Genomic DNA, 19,577 nt, shown 5'->3' on the forward strand with positions numbered 1-19,577 from the left:
TTACCGCTTACGTAATCAATCACTTTGGCTGATGTGGAGGACATGTAATTTAAAAAGGCGTTTAGGGGTAAATTCTAACATAATTCATCAAAAGTAGCAATAATCGATCAAGGGGGAAAAGGAGAATGGCTTCATCTCCTTCAGTTGAAAGTATTCGTCGAACTATGACAACCCAAGTTGTAAGAGAGACGTGCTATTATGGAGATGTATGTGGAAGGTGGACTTCCGGACAACAAAAAATCCATGTCGAAGATTTGTGGGATGGCCTAATTATAAGGTAAAGGCTTTACACATTACTTAGATGAACAAATTATGATTTTGTGGTTTTGGTTTTAGGATGAAGAGAAGGATTGTGAGCACTTTGCTTGGATAGATCCTCCACTACCCACGAAATGGTACAAAGACCAAAAGTTTGAATTGTATAACTAAGCAACTGCTTAAAATGTAGGAGTACAAGCAACATTGGGATGTAGTGATTTGGGAAATCCAACTCAAGGTCTTCAAGTAGCAGCAACAGTGCAAGGTGGTGGTGGTATATCACTTGGACTTTTGAAGAATGCAATATATGTTCTTGTAGTTGTTGTAGTGGTCCTGGTATGTGGTAAAATGGTGTAATATTGTATTTCTCAATGTATTGTGTAACAACCCAAAATTTTCAATAAAATTTTTCATTTTTAAATAATGAAATCATATCCATGAATTATAAAACCCCAATCATAATTGTTTTCAAAACCCATAACATCAAATAAATTATTCATAAATCAGAGTGTCCCCAAACAAAATACCAGAGAGTGCATGCCGTGCCATTATGCCTAGCCCTTGCCCTTAGATCCTGAAGTACTTGAAACAACCAACAAACTGTAAGCTAACACTTAGTGTGTTCCCTAGAGCCTACCCCACATAACACACATAATCATACAATCCATATAAATCCCATAATCCATGCATGTAAACATATAGGGATGTCGTGGGCTCCCACCAGGGTCTTACACCTATGTGTCATGGGTTCCTCCATGGTTTTTACCTGGAATGCCATGGGCTCCCCCACATGGTCTGATATCTAAGTGTCATGGGCTCCCCCATGGTCTTTACTTGGAATGTCATGGGCTCCCCCACATGGTCTGATATCCAAGTGCCACGGGCTCCCCTGGGTCTTCCATGCAAGTATCCCAAAGACAACTAACATATTACATACCACATTGTAACATCCTAAGTCCAGGTATACCTTGTAACCCTTGGTATTTTGTGTACTTGTCCATTTCCGCCCTTTTTGAGGAAAGGTGGTGAATAAGTACGCATGACGTATGCGAGTATACGCTCAATGTAGTCATGTGCGTGCTTTTGATACATAATCCACCTAGTATGCTGGCCATTGCTGCATTTCATGATTATGAAATATGGAAAATGGATGTCAAAACCGCTTTCCTTAATGGGAAATTGGTTGAGGATGTTTACATGGCTCAGCCAGAGGGTTTTGTCAATGCGAAGCATCCTAATAGAGTGTGCAAGCTTGAGAAGTCCATTTATGGACTTAAGCAAGCGTCTCGCAGATGGAATCTTTGCTTCGATGAGAAAGTCAAAGACTTTGGGTTTATACGAAGCGAAGATGAATCATGTGTACATGTCAAAGCCAGTGGGAGTATAGTTAGCTTCCTCGTATTGTATGTTGATGACATACTACTCATAGGAAACGACATCCCGACACTACAGGAAGTTAAATCCTGGCTCGAGAAGTGCTTCGCTATGAAGGACCTCAGAGAGGCTTCCTATATTTTAGGAATAAGGATGGCGAGAGACCGAAGTAAGAGACTAATAGGAATTAGTCAGAATACTTACTTGGACAAAGTACTAAAACGTTTTAGTATGGAGAACTCAAAGAAGGGAGAGTTACCAATCCAAAGTAATGCCAAGTTGAGTAAGACTTAATGCCCGAGTACCGAAGTCGAGATAGCAGAAATGAGCCCAGTACCATACGCTTCCGCAGTTGGCTCGATTATGTATGCTATGACTTGTACTCACCCTAATGTGGCCTTCGCTTTGAGCATGGTCAGTATATATCAAGGGAACCCTGGTAGAGCGCATTGGACCACAGTCAAGAATATTCTTAAGTACCTTCGGAGGACCAAGGAATGGTTTCTAGTCCTCGGAGGGAGTGATGACTTAAAAGCGCGAGGGTATAGTGACGCCAGTTTTCAGATCGACAGGGACAACTACCGTTCGCAGTCGGGCTGGGTCTTTACCCTTAATGGAGGAGCAGTGACTTGGAAAAGTTCCAAGTAAGAAACCATAGCCGATTCAATGTGCGAATTAGAGTACATTGTAGCGAGCGAAGCATTAAAGGAGGCGATATGGTTGAAGAACTTCATTGGAGACCTTGGAGTTGTACCTGCCATAAAGGAGCCTATGAAAATTTTCTGTGATAATGAAGGAGCGGTTACCTTGACCAAGGAACCGAGGGATCATGGTAGATCTCGACATATCGATAGAAAATATCACTTTATTCGACATCGGGTAGAAGAAGGACTCCTCGTAGTGAAGAGGGTATCGTCAGAAGATAACCCAGCAGATCCGCTTACAAAGGGACTTAGTAGGGTTAAGCACTTGCAGCACGCTAGGAGCATTGGGCTGAAGGACGATATTAGTTTAGATTATATAGTTTAGAAACGTGTAATAGATAAATGTAATTGACATTTGATGATTAAATAAAGGAGTATTATTTATAAGTAAAGTTACTGTCTTATGTTGATTGTTTAACTATTGTTTCACTTTGCATGTTTTGACTTCCTGAATAATTGAGTTATTTAAGAATAATCGAATTATTTGAACGGTCCACAGTCGTTCATATGTTGGAAGTAGATATGAATGAAGACTGTCATGAATAGGTGTGTAGATTGTCTAAAAGGTATTAGACATAGCAAAGGTTTGCTACAACGTTCATGAGTGCTTATGAACAAGTTTTGAGCATTGGAATAAACCCGTGCTTGCTGGAATCACTTCATGGAATTTATCACGAGTGATCGCGAGACGATAATATCATATGGTCTTAAAACCTAGATATATGGTTTATTGTTGGCTGATTGGTTGTGCATTGATAATGCGAAAACGCATCACTAACTTGATGTCATAAAACACATTGTTGTGTAAGATTTGATTAGTGAGTAGTAAATGCATATAAGTCGAAGTTTATCTGTTCCTTTTATCCTAAGAGGGTAAAAGCGATATCAGGGCCCCTCGATCATTTGATTTGACTTATATGTTGGGCCCGGTCAGGACTGAATTGATGTGTTCAATTAAGTTATATGTCAAATGAATCTGAGATCGAGAAACAAATTGTTGGACAATAAGAATGACTATGTTCCATGTAATTGTCCGCACGATATCTAGAACAGAGGACTATACGATTCCTTATCTAAAGGACAGGTTACTGATAAGATTAGAGTTCGACAACGTCTTTGAGAGCTACGATTGTTAATCGGAATATGCTTACATTATAGTTACTAGACTTATCCAAGTGGGAGACTGTTGGATTAGTGTCTAAGCCCTTAACTATATTTGGTAAGTACTTGACCCGGTTGTGCATGGTCCTTTTGGGTTGCCTTCACCATAGCAACTTGACAGGGTAATTTATGGAGAAAGAGAGAAGATACTATGATTATTAATATATTATAAGAATAATATATTTAAGGAGTAATCATATTATTTAATTAATATTAGTCAAAAATTAATTAAGAATTAATTTGGTGACTAAAAGAGATTAATTAAATAAAGGGGCTTAAACTGTCAAATGTGTGATAGTTGGATTTAGGGTTGGGAAACCTTATTGATTAAAGGGGGAACGAAATTATGATGGGGATCCATCAAAATTTCATCCATAGTCCCTATTCCATAAGGTTCCATGGGCTGCTTGGTGATTAAGCTGTCCATTAGGGTTTTGGCAGAAAAGCCTACAGTATAAATAGAGACCCCTATATGTAATTTTCGGCCACTTGATTCCAAGAGAAACCCTAGGGATGATTTTAGCATCCTCTCTTCTCTCTCATAATTGCCTTCTTGCTAGTTGGTGTTTGTAAGCTGTTAGAGGAGTTACACTTATGACTCTAAGCTCAAGGAAGAAGAATATTCAAGCAAGTAATAAGACGTAATCTTCTAGATTTGTTTTGGTCATTATAATTTCGAGTTATTATCATTAGATCTAGGGTTAAAAATCCTTGGATGAATGCATGTACAATTAGAGAAACCTAGATCCAAGCATTAGGGTTTGCATGAGCACATAGGATGTTCTTGTGGCTCAAACCCATCAGAAACACCAATCCTTGATTTACCCGAAAGAGTTGAAGACTTTGTAGTTTACAGTGATGCATATGGACTTGGATTAGGTTGCGTTCTAACCCATAGAGATAAAGTGATAGCATATGCATCCAGACAACTGAAAGCACATGAACATAACTAATGCACTCGTGATTTGGAGTTGGTAGCAGTGGTTTTTGCGTTGGAGATATGGATACATTATCTTTATAGCATGAGGTGTAAGATTTTCACTGATCATAAGATTCTTCAGTATCTCTTTGAGCAAAAGGAGTTGAACATGAGAAAATATGCTGACTAGAATTACTCAAGGATTGTAACTGTGAGATATGTTACCACCCTTGAAAAGAGAATGTCGTAGCAGACGTTTTGATTAGAAAAATAAACCTAGAGAGGAAAAGGCCAAGAACGCTAAGAATTGAAATTGTCTTAATGATTGTAGAAAGTATCAAGAAAGCTCATAAGGAAGCCTTAGAAAAGAAGAAAATTGAAAAGAAGAATGTTTGGGAAAATATTAGTGTTTGGAACAAACAACCAAGGGTTGAAGGTATTCCAAAACAAAAATTGGGTGCCTAAGACGGGAGGTATAAGAGATCTTCTCATCGAAGAGTCTCATGAAACCATGTACGCTACTTATCCTGGAAGCACCAAGATGTATATGGATTTGAAACCATATTACTGGTGGTAGATGATGAAGTTCAATGCTACTAAGTATATGGATTAGTGTGTGACATGCACAAGAGTTAAAGCTCAACATCAGAAACTGTATAGGAATTAGGAACCTTTACCAGTACCTATGGGTAAGTAGGAAGACATCACCATGAATTTTGTGACTGAATTACCTAGGATGAAGATTGGTCATAACATAAATTGGGTGATTGTGGATCAATTGATGAAGAGTGCGTATTTCATAGCATTCAAAGAGAGATTGTCTATGGAAAAACTCGCAAAAGTTTACATGAAAGAGATAGTGAAAGATCATGGTGCCCCTTTGACAATTGTTTCAGATCGTGATAAGTTTTGTACTTATCGATTTTTGAGGAGTCTACACGTAGAGATGGGTACAAAACTATGTTTGAGTAATCCTTATCATCCACAAACTGATGGTCCAAGTGAGAGAATGATTCAAACACTAGATATATGTTGAGAGCTTGTACGTTGGAGTTTGTGGGTAATTGGGATGAGAATTTACCATTGGTGGAAGTTTCTTACAATAATAGTTACCATTTGAGCATTAGGATGGCACATTATCATGCACTGTATGGATATAAGTGTCGTCGCCATCTTGTTGGCTTAAAGCCAGAGAGAAGTAGTTTATGGGTCCTGAGATTGTCCATCAGACTGCTAAGAAGTTAAAAGTGATCAAAGAAAGAATACTAGCAACTCAAAACCATCAAAAAAGTTATGTTGTAATGCCCGCGTTTCTCACTAGGCATTAATAAGATGATGTAATAGTTATGGTCAACAATTGTAACCTATTTGCTGTAATAAAGAAGAATTATGTGAATATTATGTGTTTCATGATTATAATAATATAATACAATAGGAAAAATCAAACGAATCGCCAGTAAATTGTAAAAATAAGTGCGCCAAAACATATATATTATTATATATTTAGAAAATACATGTCGTCTTGATCCCGAAAATATACATTTCGTAGAAATCCGACTCATAATTAATTATATGATTTTTATAAGATATAAGACTCAGTCGCGCACAAGGAATGTGTGACATAAAAGTAGGCCTGGCAATGGAGTGGTGCTTTGACCCTGATCCGATCCAAACCCTTAACAATTATATGAGTTTGGAGCATAGTTTTTGATCCATTTACCCGTTAACGACCCGTACCCGCTAACCCTTTTATTAAAAGGGTCGGGTATGGATCATTACCGATCCACTCCATTTATAACTCGCCCCGTATAAATTTTAGAATTATACATTTATATTTTATACTGCCTAAGTTTTACTTTAAATTCCAATCAAAACTCCAAAGACTAAATTGTTTTTACATAGGACTCGAGGGTTTGATTATTTAAAACCCTACGGGTTACAGAGAGGGTTTGGATCGGGTTTTGGAATTTGTTAAAAGGGTTTGGATTAAGGTCGATTCGCTCCAAACCCACTCCATTGCCAGGTCTACATAAAAGCTACAAAGATAATGGTTTTGGAATTTTGTTTCGTGCGTGGTGCACGCGAGGTACACAATGCACGCTTGTAAAAGGTGAAAACGCTGACCATAGAGAGGCCGACACGTGGCACAAAGTGGTTGGGAGACGTTGCCTTAAAATGCATGACGTGCACCTCATTTGCACACCATGCATCCCAAATTTAGCTATAAATAGCCTAAGATGCCCCATCTAAGGCCAAAATCCCAAAATTTCCTTAGTTCTAAGTATCTGGTAAAGACATGATATCCCTTAAAGCCCCACATCTAAGGTGCTAGTAGGATGGAGTTCTGCCATTACAATTTTCGAACTTTTGTCTAGGGAATCTCTGTAAGTTAAATTACACTCGACCTTATCTTAGTGTAATTTATATTTATAAGTCATAGTCGTTATTATGAACCTATAAATAAGATTTATCAGTAATTCCAAGTCATAATATTGATCAATCTTCTTACGGGAGAGGTGTCTAGAATGGTCACGTTGGCTTGGTTGTTGGATTTTAGAATGGCTATACGTTGAAATGGTCCTACCTCCCAACTGTCCTCCTGGCTGATCCTTATTTGATAAAACTATCAATATTCTTTGGAATAATTGATAGGTCTAGACTATTTTCAGTCACGTAGAATATTAGGCTAAGACATAGTTATAATGATACTAGGGTATGTCAAAGGAAAAGTTTGCTGCTAGAAGCGAAATGTTGTCTGAGTTTTGAGTCATTACTTTAACAAGTGAGTGCATAGTTACTTTCATCTTACACATAGATATGATGTACTTAAGATAATGACATGCTATATATACCTATTATCTGTGTTCCTAAAATCTATGCTAGATGAACGATTATACATGTTTTACTTGATTTAAAATATATATATATATATATATATATATATACCTATGTAGAGATGGGTAGATGAAATATGATATAGATGAAGAGATATGAAAGATGTAATAGATTATGAGAGGCCTTGACTTTAAAGATGATCTAGTCGTTTAGTGGAATATAGATGACGACAGATTATTTTAGACAGTACAGTGGAATGCTAGCAGGCCTGCAACCTGTATGTGTTTTTGAACTAAGTGTTCACCAGGTGTAATCTTGCAACCGACAAACTTTGGTCCAATGGTAAAGATAGCAAGGACTCTAAAGGAGGACATATGGTCAGCAAGGAACATGGAGAACCAAATTAGGAAGAAGGGTTTGGAGAGAGCGAAGGTAGGAGAGAAGAGAAAGTTTGAGGGACCATCAAGGTCCAACAAGAAGAGTAGATTTTCAAAATCTGGTTCCAGAAATTTTGTAGGTGGAGGAGAAGAAAAATGGCACGAGAAGTGCAAAAAGAAGCATTCTGATTTTGTAACGCCCCGATTTCCAGGTATTGACTTAGTGTGTGAGTCCTTGATTTCAAGGGCTACTCGACGAGTTGATTGCCCTACTCGTCGAGTAGCAGCGGGTTGGCCACGTATTTTAATGAGCTACTTGCCGAGTTCAAGAAGGGACTCGACGAGTAGGAGCTGGCAGATGAAACCCTAAATCTCGGGGTTTTGCACCCTATTTAAATGATCATTGGCCTCCCCCAGCCTCCCCTCTACTGCCCTTTGTCCCTCTCAAGCCCTAAATCGTGTGTGTGTGTGTTCTTTTGGTGTGTTCAAGCTTGGAGGAGGAACTTTGAAGAAGGAAACACTTGGGGAAGCAAGGAAATCAAGGCTAGGAACTCGTGGGGAGCTAGGAGGTTCATCAGTTGTCACTCCCTGAAAGGTATTAAGTTGTTCCTTTAGCTCATCTCTCTTTTGACCTCTTTTGGATGGGTTTTATGAAAGGCTCCCCATGTTTAAGCTAAGATCTGAAGTTGTAACTTCAGATCTGGACTCCCTTTGACCTCTAGATCCATAAAGTCATCAGCCTTGCCTATTACGAGCCTTCCCTCAAGTGTGAGACTTCATTGTAAGCTTAGTTTTGCCATTTAAGGGTCTTAAAGCCTTGCATGCACGTAAAGTTTGCGACTTTACGTGATAAATATGCCATAGAAGCTTGGATCTATAATTTGGAGCCTTGCCATGGCTTTAAAAGCGTCTGCATGGATGAAGGTCTGCAAGGACTCGGCAAGTTGGATGAACAACTTGGCGAGCCCGTTGAAGATAGCCATGAACTTGACGAGTTGGATGAACAACTCGGCGAGTTTGTTGAAGATTGCCTTGGACTCGGCGAGTCGTTCGAAGACTCGACGAGTCGGCTAGGGTTTCTCCCAATTATTGGACAAATGAACTTGGCGAGGTAAAAAGGGACTCGACGAGCCAATAAGGGATTTCATGACTTCTCGAGTTCAGGAAGGACTCGAAGATTTGGTGAACTGCACTTGACGAGTCGAGTCAGCATGGACTGTTGAATTTGACTGTGGACTTTGACTTGGACCAAGGGTTGACCAGTTGACTTCTGAGGGTATTCTGGTAATTTGGAGACTTATGAAAAAGGGTTCTATGGTAACTATAGGTGGTGGAGTTCGTGTTGGTGATCCAGGAGTCGAGCTTTCTAGTTTCAGACGACAGTTGCAAGGTGAGTTATCCTCACTATACTAAGGGGTCTAAGGCACCAAGGCCAGCCCATTGGATATGTTATCCTAGAAGTGTTAGAGGTTGAGTACGAGTTAGTGTTGCATTCTAGTGGTTATGCCAGTTAGGTAGATCTGTAGGACTACCTATGACGTTATGTGATTATTGCTTGCTCAGTGGTTACGTTATGTGTTTGTTATATGAGATGGGTTGAGGTTGTAAAGCTTCGTGCGGTAGCCAACAAACCTTAGGAGCATTCCAGCTACGGGCTAAGGGAGACTCGTACTGTGGGCTCGGGAGCATTCCAGCTACGGGCTAAGGGAGACTTGTACTGTGGGCTCGTGGGTATTACAGTCTGTAGGGCTGTAAACTCGTTATGTGTTATTCTGTTCAGCTTGTTATGATATGTTATTACTGACATGGTTATGTGGACTGTATGTGTATCAGTATTTTGAGGGGTAACTCACTAAGCTTTTAGGCTTATAGTTTTAGTTTATTGTTTCATGTACATCAGGGGATCGCAGCAAGGCGAAGGCATGACCGTACAACTCCTCATATTATGTTTATGTTTCTGAGAATACTCTGATCAAATATATTTTGAAAACAAAGTTGTAATATTTTGATGAAGTTGACATGTTTTAAAAGTTTAAATTGGTTTGAAATTTTTGGGTGTTACAAGTGTGTATCAGAGCCTTGGTTTGAGTGAATTGGAGAAACACCCGTGTAACTCCAGTCTCAAATCAAGGAAAGGAGTTTCAAAATGATTTTTCTAAAAAGGTTTTCAAAATAAATAAAGGAGGATGCAGGGTGTACGATCAGCCGGAGCCAGTAAGTAGACCCCCAAAATACCATACAAGTTATTTGATTATGTGATATGTTAGAACAACATGTTAGTACTAGGCTAGGGATCTTCAGAAATTGCATGGTAGAATTGTCTGATTTCATGATGCCTGCTAGCCTAGGGTTTCCTTTATATGAAATTGACATCATTACTGTAGTTGCTTAGTGTATGCATCACAGTTATATATAATTAAGATCTTATAGTCTGAGAATGTTTGATTTGGCCTTATGTTCTGTTCTTGTTTGATTGGGAGCTTAGGGTAGGATTGGATATTCGAAAGTCTATAGGGTCCAACGTTATGTATGGCTAGCATACACTAGTGCTACAGGGTTGGTGGAAGTTTCATGGATAGGTGGGTTGAGTGAGGCCAGGAGGTCAGTTATGAGATGTTTATCACTCCTCTAGGGTGAGAATTGAGCGCTCGCCATGTTGTGTATTCAGTTAGGGCATTGTGACGATGATTGAGGCAAATATGGGTAGGTGTGGAAGGTAGTTGTTGGATTAGTGTCTAAGTCCATAACTATTTTGGTATGTACTTGACCCGATGGTGCATGGTCCTTTTGGGTTGCCTTCACCAAAGCAACTTGATTGGAGAAATAAATAGAAAGAGAGGATAATATGATTTATTAATATGTTATAAGAATAATATATTAAAGGAGAAATCATATTTGTTTAATTAATATTGGTCAATAATTAATTGAGAATTAATTTTGTGATCAAGTGTAATTAATTAAACTAGAGGGGCTGATTTGTAATTGTGTGATAGTTACAAAATAAGGTAAGGATTATCTTTTATATATGGTGGACGAATTTAAGGTTGGAAAGCCTTAGAATTCGAGTATGATAAGGATTCATGGATTATCTTATTGGTTGCTTAATGGATAATCAACTAGATAAGGATAATGACTGAAACCCTATCTCTACACCTATATAAACACCCCTAGGGCCATGAATTCGTGTATCCCTTCCCAAGAGGTCCCAAATACGAATTCTAACCTTCCTCCTCTCTCCTTATACCTTCTCCACTTGCTTATGGTGTTTGTAAGCCATTAGAGGAGTGACACTTGTGACTCTTTGCTTTCCAAGGTCAATTCAAGGAGGAATTGGATTGTTATTGCTACATAACAATCAAGGTATGTTCTTAAACCTATTTACATGTGAATTCTGATTTCCATATGCTAGAATTAGGGTTCAAGTCTTGGATTCAAAGTATGTACAATAGAAAAACCTAGATCCGAGCTTTAGGGTTTGTATGAGCACATAGGATGTCTTATGACCAAAACCCATCAGTGGTATCAGAGCCATGATTGGTTTCTATTGTATTGATGCTTGATGTAACTGAAAATCGTGTTTTGGCCTCACTGTTCGACCTGACTCGGCGAGTCACTCTTGGACTCGGCGAGTCAGCCCTACTCGGCGAGTTCCAGAGGGTGACTCGGCGAGTCGGTGCGTCAGACAGTGCTTATCTCGGGATTTCTTGCTGTTTTTGCATTGGGATAATTACCTTATCATCTTAGATTAATATTAATCCGATTATATGATATATTTGACTATAATTTTAATCTAATTGAAGATATTTATCAATTAATAAGATAATTGTTTCCTTATAAGATAATTGATTAATTATTTTAAGTAAATTGATAAATTGTTTTGCAAGAAATCATCAAATATGGATAATTATGTGCTTAAATGAATTATTTGTTATTTGATCCTTGTTGTTGTGAAAAGTTTCATATTTGGCCCTTTAAGTTTTATAGTTTAAATTTGAACCCCAAAAGTTTTGTTGTTTTGAAATTTAAATAGTTGAAACCCTAATGTTTTGAAAAAGGTTTCAAAACTTGCCCTCAAGTTTTGGAATTTAAATTTTGATTAAATAGTTTAATTTTGATGCATATTTAAATTCTAAACCCTAATGTGTTGAAATGTTTCAAAAACTTGCCCTCAAGTTTTGGAATTTAAAAGTTGATTAAATGTTTATTTAGGAATGTTAAATTCTAAAACTCTAAGAAGTTTTGAAAAGGTTCAAATCACACCCTTATGTTTTTATTAATTAATTAAGGTGTATAATTAAAAGAGGTTTAATAAATCCATAAAAGTTTAGGTTAACCATTTAATAGAATTAAAAGTGTAATTGTTAAAGTTTTTCGTGATGGAAATTAGTGAATCGTCATTCACTTACCTTCAAATATTCTGCAACTAGATTACGGCATCCCTTTTCTAGGTTGTAGCGTATTGTGTTGGGTCCTAGCCTTGGAATTTCATTTGGGTGATCTACCAAGGACTCAATCTATCACCTAACTTAAATTCGTTTTCTCCCGTTTTGTAGATGTCAAAGTTCGACAACTATGGTCTTCCCAAATCCCGTGGAACAAGCATTCCACGTGAAGATGATATTCCACGATTTAATCGAGGAACGAGAAATCATGCTTCACTTCCTCCTCCTCCTCCTATTGTTCTCCCCAACCCACAAGATCGAAGAATTGAAAGGTTCAATATCACTAAAGCCCTATTGGAAATGAAACATGAAGATGGTAAACCCGTGTGTGCCCATGTTCTAGGAATGAAATCACACATTGATAGGTTGAAAATGTTGGGTGTGTCATTCCCAGATCAGTTGGCTGTAAATTGGGTTTTGCAGTCACTTCCTGAATCATATAATGAGTTCAAAAGGAAATATTATATGATGGATCATGACGACAACCTCATTGACCTAACTTACATGCTCATTGCTGCTGAATCAGAAATGATTTGGCGAAGCAATGGAGCGTATTTGTTGGAAAAGTCAACCAACCATGCTTCCGAGGACGTTCTAGGAGAACCGACCTGCGTTTGCTGCCAAAAGAGAGGGCGTTGGATACAAGTCTGCCCAAAGAGCTTGAAGAGTCCAGAAGCTGGGAGAGTCAAAGAGTATGGCTGCGCTTCAGGTAAAATCCACTATCTAACTCCATTGAGTTCCTATTCATTGATTCTTAATACATGATGTAATAAGATTGCATTTGAATGTTTTACAGGATCGGTGAAAAGAAAGGAAGCTTGGTGAGAGAGCAAGATGAATCTAATCACAAGAGATGGATCTCGATCGCATGGACTTGAAGATTAGATTTTGAGCTTAGAAAGTTATGATAGAGTTGTTAGAAATTTTCTTTTGTACATAGTTTTCAATAGATTTTGCATTGTAAGGACAAATTTTTCCGCTGCTTTTATAAATAAAATAATTTTTGTTTGACTTATTTATTTATTTATTTCCTTGCAATGAAATCGTTATGAAAATTGGTGTTTGCATATTTCTACAACAAATGGATATGATTCTTATTTATGGTGTTTATGGAAAAGTCAAGAATTTACCAAATAGGGAGAGTTTTCTCATCGCCCAAGTTTCAATTGGACAGAAATTTGGAATCATGCAACTTGGTTGCACGATGAATGAGAAATTTCATATTTGGAAATTAGACCGATTCGTTGACAAAGTGTCAAGTGAAGGACTAAGAGATCGAGCACACAAAGTTGCGTGTTGATCAAGTCCACCATAAGAGTAACAAAGATATTCGTCATGATTTACTAAAGGTTTAGTAAATATGATTATACTTACAATATTAAGTGTAATTCTGAATTGATTAAAGGGTTTAGATCAATAGCAGAACGAATAAGAAGAATCAAGTAGGCAGAAAGATAAAAGTTTCTCCATTCTAAGAAGAAGGGAGAGTAGCTTTTATGCTTTATGATATATCTTAGTGATTAAGAACCATATCTCAATTGATCCTCTAAGTGAGTCTTAGTACAATTGTATGTCTAAGAAGAGGAATCAAGAATTGAAGAAATGGTTAAATCAATAAGTCAATCATACTTCGTTCCAATAACAAGTCTTAAAGTTAAGATTGTGACAATGAGTGAAAAGTATTAAGAAGGTTTAAAACATTCATTAAATGTGGTAAGTTGTGATGTCTTAGATAAGACAAAGACCAACTAGGACCAATTTATGAAGATTTTTTGATAAAAGCTGCACTAACTCTTGAATATTTGTCAAGAAATGTTTTGACAAGAAAATCTTATATGTCAAGGAGTCAGTGGGAGTCTTAATGGTCTTGAAAGGTTTCAAGAACAAATCAAATAAACCTCATCGATCATCACTAGCACACGAGTTGAGGTTTACAACCTATCGTGTTGACATTGTTTTGATTCTGTGCCAATCCAATCAAGTTAATTATGTATGTGAGTTCTATGAGTTCTCATTTTGAACGCATAAAAGGCAAAGCACCTTAATCAATGAAAGGTACATTGATAGGAAAGGGTGAGCTACTTAACTACTTGGAAGACATGGTGGGCAGCGGTGCTACCATGAGGCAAGTAATCAAGATTAAGAAAGTTCGATCCATAAGAGTTTGAATTTGTCGTAAACGTTGGTTTTGACAAATTCACATGGATAGGAACATTTACACCGTTTAAAATCTAAGTGTCATAAGATTTCCTCCTTCATGAAAATGATTGTGAGGAAATACTTTCACTAAGAAAGATTTTAAGAAGATAGTGAAATTGCATTCTCGAATTCAATTATGGTTACGACATCCCTTTCCATAATTTGAATTGTGAAGTTTGGCAATTAGTCTTAATTGTTTAGACACACATATGAACTATCGAAGGCAAAGGTGTATAAAGAATCCTTGATAAAAGATTATCAAGGCACTAAGTATTAGAAACATGAACTTAAGAAATTCAATAAGCATTGTTTTCTGAAAGTTAAGATGTTTATGAATACATGTCGAAGCTAGTGGGAGCATAAGTGTTATGTTTTATAATAATCATCAAGATAGTGGGAGCATAAAAGTTATGATTGTATGATTATTAAGGAAAGTATTGCAAGGTTAGCAATATTAATTATAGAAAACATGAGTCATACTTTGCAAAGTCGCAATAGTTGAAAAGTTGTTTTGCTATAATTAAGGGAGAGAATATTATGCTTCAAATCTAAAGGTTTAGGTTGAGAAATGTTAATAAATTTAGTCAAAGGTACAAAGTGTGTTCTTAAAATTTCGATTATGATTACGGCATCCCTTTTCACAATTCGAATTTTGAGAACATAGCAAATAAAACATTATGCGTCGTGTCCCATACGCTTCGGGTATAGGATCGATTGCAAATGCTTAATGTTTGACCATTCTAAAATTTTCCAAATGTCGAGCGCATTTAGAGGGAAAAGGGACTAGAATTGGTTTTGACTAAAACAATTAAACAACTATCAAAGGGCAACCCAAAGTTCGACGAGGATTGGTCGCTTGTGAGTAGTTGGAAGTATAGTATTGGAAAATATGGAAATGTTTCCATATTAGATGGACCGTATCGACATCATTACGAATAGATAAGATTCTATTAAGAATAAGTTGTCATATGGAACATATGGAAGTGTGTCCATATTGGGAATTGAACATTGAGAAATCTATGACTAGATTAGAAACTTCTATGCAAAAGGATGTTCAAAGAATGTACTTTGAGTGAGAGACATCACGTCTATGGAATTGTCTTGTAACAATCTCCGATAGAGGACTTTGTAATATCATTGGCAATAGTCTTTGTGACTTTGGTGCAGTGACATTACGAAAGGATAAGTTGCATAGAATGTTAGAATCTAGCATATTCTATAAGTAGCAAGAATTTGATATTCTTTAACTTATGGAAAAAGGATTTGGAGTTGTGAAATGAGAATGATTGGAAATGTGTTCAATGTGATCTATTTCACAAAGTAAGAACCATAGGTAAACATTGTGTACATACTAGGAGCATGAGACAAGTGTTGGAATTCAAGTAAAAAGTTGATTACCCGAAACGACAAATAATGAGTAATCAATATGGTGATAAATAAAAGGTGTTTTATTTATACTCAAAGGTTGAGGCCATATGGGATTAGTATTATTCTTGTGTTTCACATTTGCATGTTTTGACTTCCAGAATAATTGAGGTTATTAAGAATAATCGAATTATTCAAACGGGCCACAGTCGTTCATATGTTGGAAGTAGATATGAATAAAGACTGTCGTGAATTGGTGTGTGGATTGTCTAGAAAAGTATTAGACATAAGCAAATGTTTGCTGCAACGTTCATGAGTGCTTATGAATGTGATTTGAGCATTGGATTAAACCCACGCTCACTTGGATCACTCCATGAATTGTATCACGAGTGATTGGTGAGACGATAACATCTTATATTCTTGAAACCGAGATGTGTGAGTTGTATCTTGCGAATCGGTTGCACATTGATAATATGTAAACGCACCAGTAACTTGGTGTTATAAAACATATTGTTGTGTGTGATTCGGTGCGTGAGTACAAGCAAGCATTGTATCAAAGTTTATCCGTTCCTTTTATTCAAAGTAGGATAAAAGCGATATCTTTGGGCCCCTCGATGGTTTAGTGATGACAAACGTAAATGCTCGGCCGGGCTAGGGCTAATTTGATTTGTTCAATTAGTCAGTCGTCATAAATCGGGAATCGAGATATAGTACAAAGAGAATGATTTGAAATCATATCTCATATGATATCTAGAATGGAGGAATATATGATCCCTTATCTAAGGACACGCGTATTTGATGTGATCAGAGTTGACAGCGGCTTTGGAAAGCTACGATTGCAGATCGGGATCCGAAGTCATACGCAGAATAGTTGTTAGACTTATCCAAGTGGGAGACTGTTGGATTAGTGTCTAAGTCCATAACTATTTTGGTATGTACTTGACCCGATGGTGCATGGTCCTTTTGGGTTGCCTTCACCAAAGCAACTTGATTGGAGAAATAAATAGAAAGAGAGGATAATATGATTTATTAATATGTTATAAGAATAATATATTAAAGGAGAAATCATATTTGTTTAATTAATATTGGTCAATAATTAATTGAGAATTAATTTTGTGATCAAGTGTAATTAATTAAACTAGAGGGGCTGATTTGTAATTGTGTGATAGTTACAAAATAAGGTAAGGATTATCTTTTATATATGGTGGACGAATTTAAGGTTGGAAAGCCTTAGAATTCGAGTATGATAAGGATTCATGGATTATCTTATTGGTTGCTTAATGGATAATCAACTAGATAAGGATAATGACTGAAACCCTATCTCTACACCTATATAAACACCCCTAGGGCCATGAATTCGTGTATCCCTTCCCAAGAGGTCCCAAATACGAATTCTAACCTTCCTCCTCTCTCCTTATACCTTCTCCACTTGCTTATGGTGTTTGTAAGCCATTAGAGGAGTGACACTTGTGACTCTTTGCTTTCCAAGGTCAATTCAAGGAGGAATTGGATTGTTATTGCTACATAACAATCAAGGTATGTTCTTAAACCTATTTACATGTGAATTCTGATTTCCATATGCTAGAATTAGGGTTCAAGTCTTGGATTCAAAGTATGTACAATAGAGAAACCTAGATCCGAGCTTTAGGGTTTGTATGAGCACATAGGATGTCTTATGACCAAAACCCATCAGTAGTATGGGCCCGTACTACAAAAAGCACAGGACCCATACACGTGTCAAGTAAGTCACAATCTCTAGGATTAGTAGGGAGTTGGCTCCCAGCTATTTATAGGGATTATCTGATATTTTGTGGTATGTTTAAGAATGGTGATGACGAGGCGCTTTGTGGTCGGATCCGGTTCGGGATCAGGATCAGGGGACAGAGGCCAGGAGGGGTTGACAGCACCTGAGCCGGTGGTGCAGATGGGTACAGAGGAGTTGGATGCCAAGATTCGAGAGATCCTACATGATGAGGTTGCTGCTGCATTTCGGGCTCATTTACCGGAGATGTTCGGGTCGATTAAGACCGCCTTGGTGGAGTATTTTGATGAGTGCTACGCAGCCCTTGCAGAGACAGCCGCCGCAGCAGCTGCATCAGCTGTATCAGCGGCATGGGGAGGAGTTGGTAGAGGTTTTTAGTACAGGGACTTCGATAACACGAAGCCCCCTACTTTTGATGGGACACAGGATCCCATCAAGGCTATGAGATAGATTTTAGATGTGGAGGGGTGTTTCTTCACTTGCTCGTGTCATGCTGACCAGAAGGTCAGGTGTGCTCTGAACCTGCTTAGGTCTGGGGCCAAGGACTGGTGGAGACTGGCGACTGGGTCGTACGCTGATGATCAGAGAGCTACTGTTACATGGGAGCAGTTCAGAGACATGTTCAGCGCCCGTTACATTCCGTGGGTTGAGCGGGAGTGGTTGGCATAGGAGTTTCTGAGTTTGAGACAGGATGGGGAGTCGGTGACGGAGATCACCCGTATGTTCACTGAGCGGGCGATGTTCTGCCCATATTTTGCTTCTGAGCAGTCTCAGATGACCCGTTATCTTAGTATGCTCAAGACTGATATCCGACAATTTGTATCTACCTAGCGATGTGATACTCTTTTAGAGTTACAGGAGGCCGCTAGACGGCGGGAGTTAGAGATTGAGTTGCAGCTGAGGGAGCAGCGGTCGGCCTCGGCACAGTCACAGCTGGCGCTGAAGCGGTCAAAGACCGCTGATTTGAGGTCTGGGAGTCAGCAGAGCCGCTCTTGTGGAAAGTGCGGCAGGGTTCATTCCGGGATTTGTCGAGCCATTAGTGGGTGCCACAGGTGTGGCAAGGAGGGGAACTATGCGAAGGATTGTCTCCAGGCCGCTCCGATACCGAGTATGAAGTTATGTTACCATTGTGATAAGGTTGGCCATTTGAAGGCCAACTGCCCGTTACTCGCCACCAAACCGGCGCAGGCTCCAGCGCCGACTTCTTTGAGGATCACGGATGGGAGACCAGTCAAGGCAGAGCCTCCGAAGGCTCAGGGTCGTGCTTTCCAGCTTACAGCGGAGGAGGCCAGAGCAACACCAGTTGTGGTTGCTAGTACGTTTCTACCCTTTATCTCGTTTTCTATATCTGTTGTACCTGTGATTAGGTACGTTTTTAGTGAACTCTTTGCGTGCTTTTGTCTTATTTGACTCGAGGGCGAGTCGGTCCTTCGTATCTCAGTCTTTTAGTAGGGAGTTCAGTGCATCAGCGGGCGAGTTAGAGTGTCCGTTGCGAGTATCTATCGCCAATGAACACGGGGTTTCTGCTTCTTCAGTCTATCGAGGGTGTGACTTGGAGATTTTTGGGGTGTCCTTTCCGGTAGATTTGATTCCGATTCCCATGGGGGAGGTGTGTGTGATTGTAGGCATGGATTGGCCTAGTCGGTTCAGTGCCATGATCGACTGTGAGGGGCAGCGAGTAGTAGTTCGAACCCCAAGTGGGGGAGAACTGGTGATATATGGCGAGGACACCAGAGTGGGATCAGGGTTTTGTTCAGCTGCCAGGGATCGGCAGTACATTCAGCACGGCTGTGCGGGTTATCTAGCGTATGTGGTAGATACGCGGGTTAGGGATCAGATTTTGGTTTCCGATGTATCAGTGGTCAGGGAGTTTGCGGATGTGTTTCCGGAGGAGTTGCCAGGGATACCTCCGGAGAGGCAGGTCGAGTTCAGGATCGACCTGGTGCCAGGTGTGGCCCTTATCGCTAAGGCGCCGTACCGATTGGCACCACTAGAGATACAGGAGCTGTCGTCGCAGCTACAAGAACTGCTGGGCAAGCAGTTCATTCGACCTAGCAGTTCTCCATGGGGAGTGCCGATTCTTTTTTTTTTCCGGAAGAAGGGCGGTTCGCACCGGCTGCGTATTGATTATCGGGAGTTGAATAAGTTAACGATGAAGAACCGTTACCCACTCCCGAGGAT

This window comes from Lactuca sativa, chromosome 7 (assembly GCF_002870075.4).
Source record: "Lactuca sativa cultivar Salinas chromosome 7, Lsat_Salinas_v11, whole genome shotgun sequence".
NCBI lineage: Eukaryota > Viridiplantae > Streptophyta > Magnoliopsida > Asterales > Asteraceae > Lactuca > Lactuca sativa.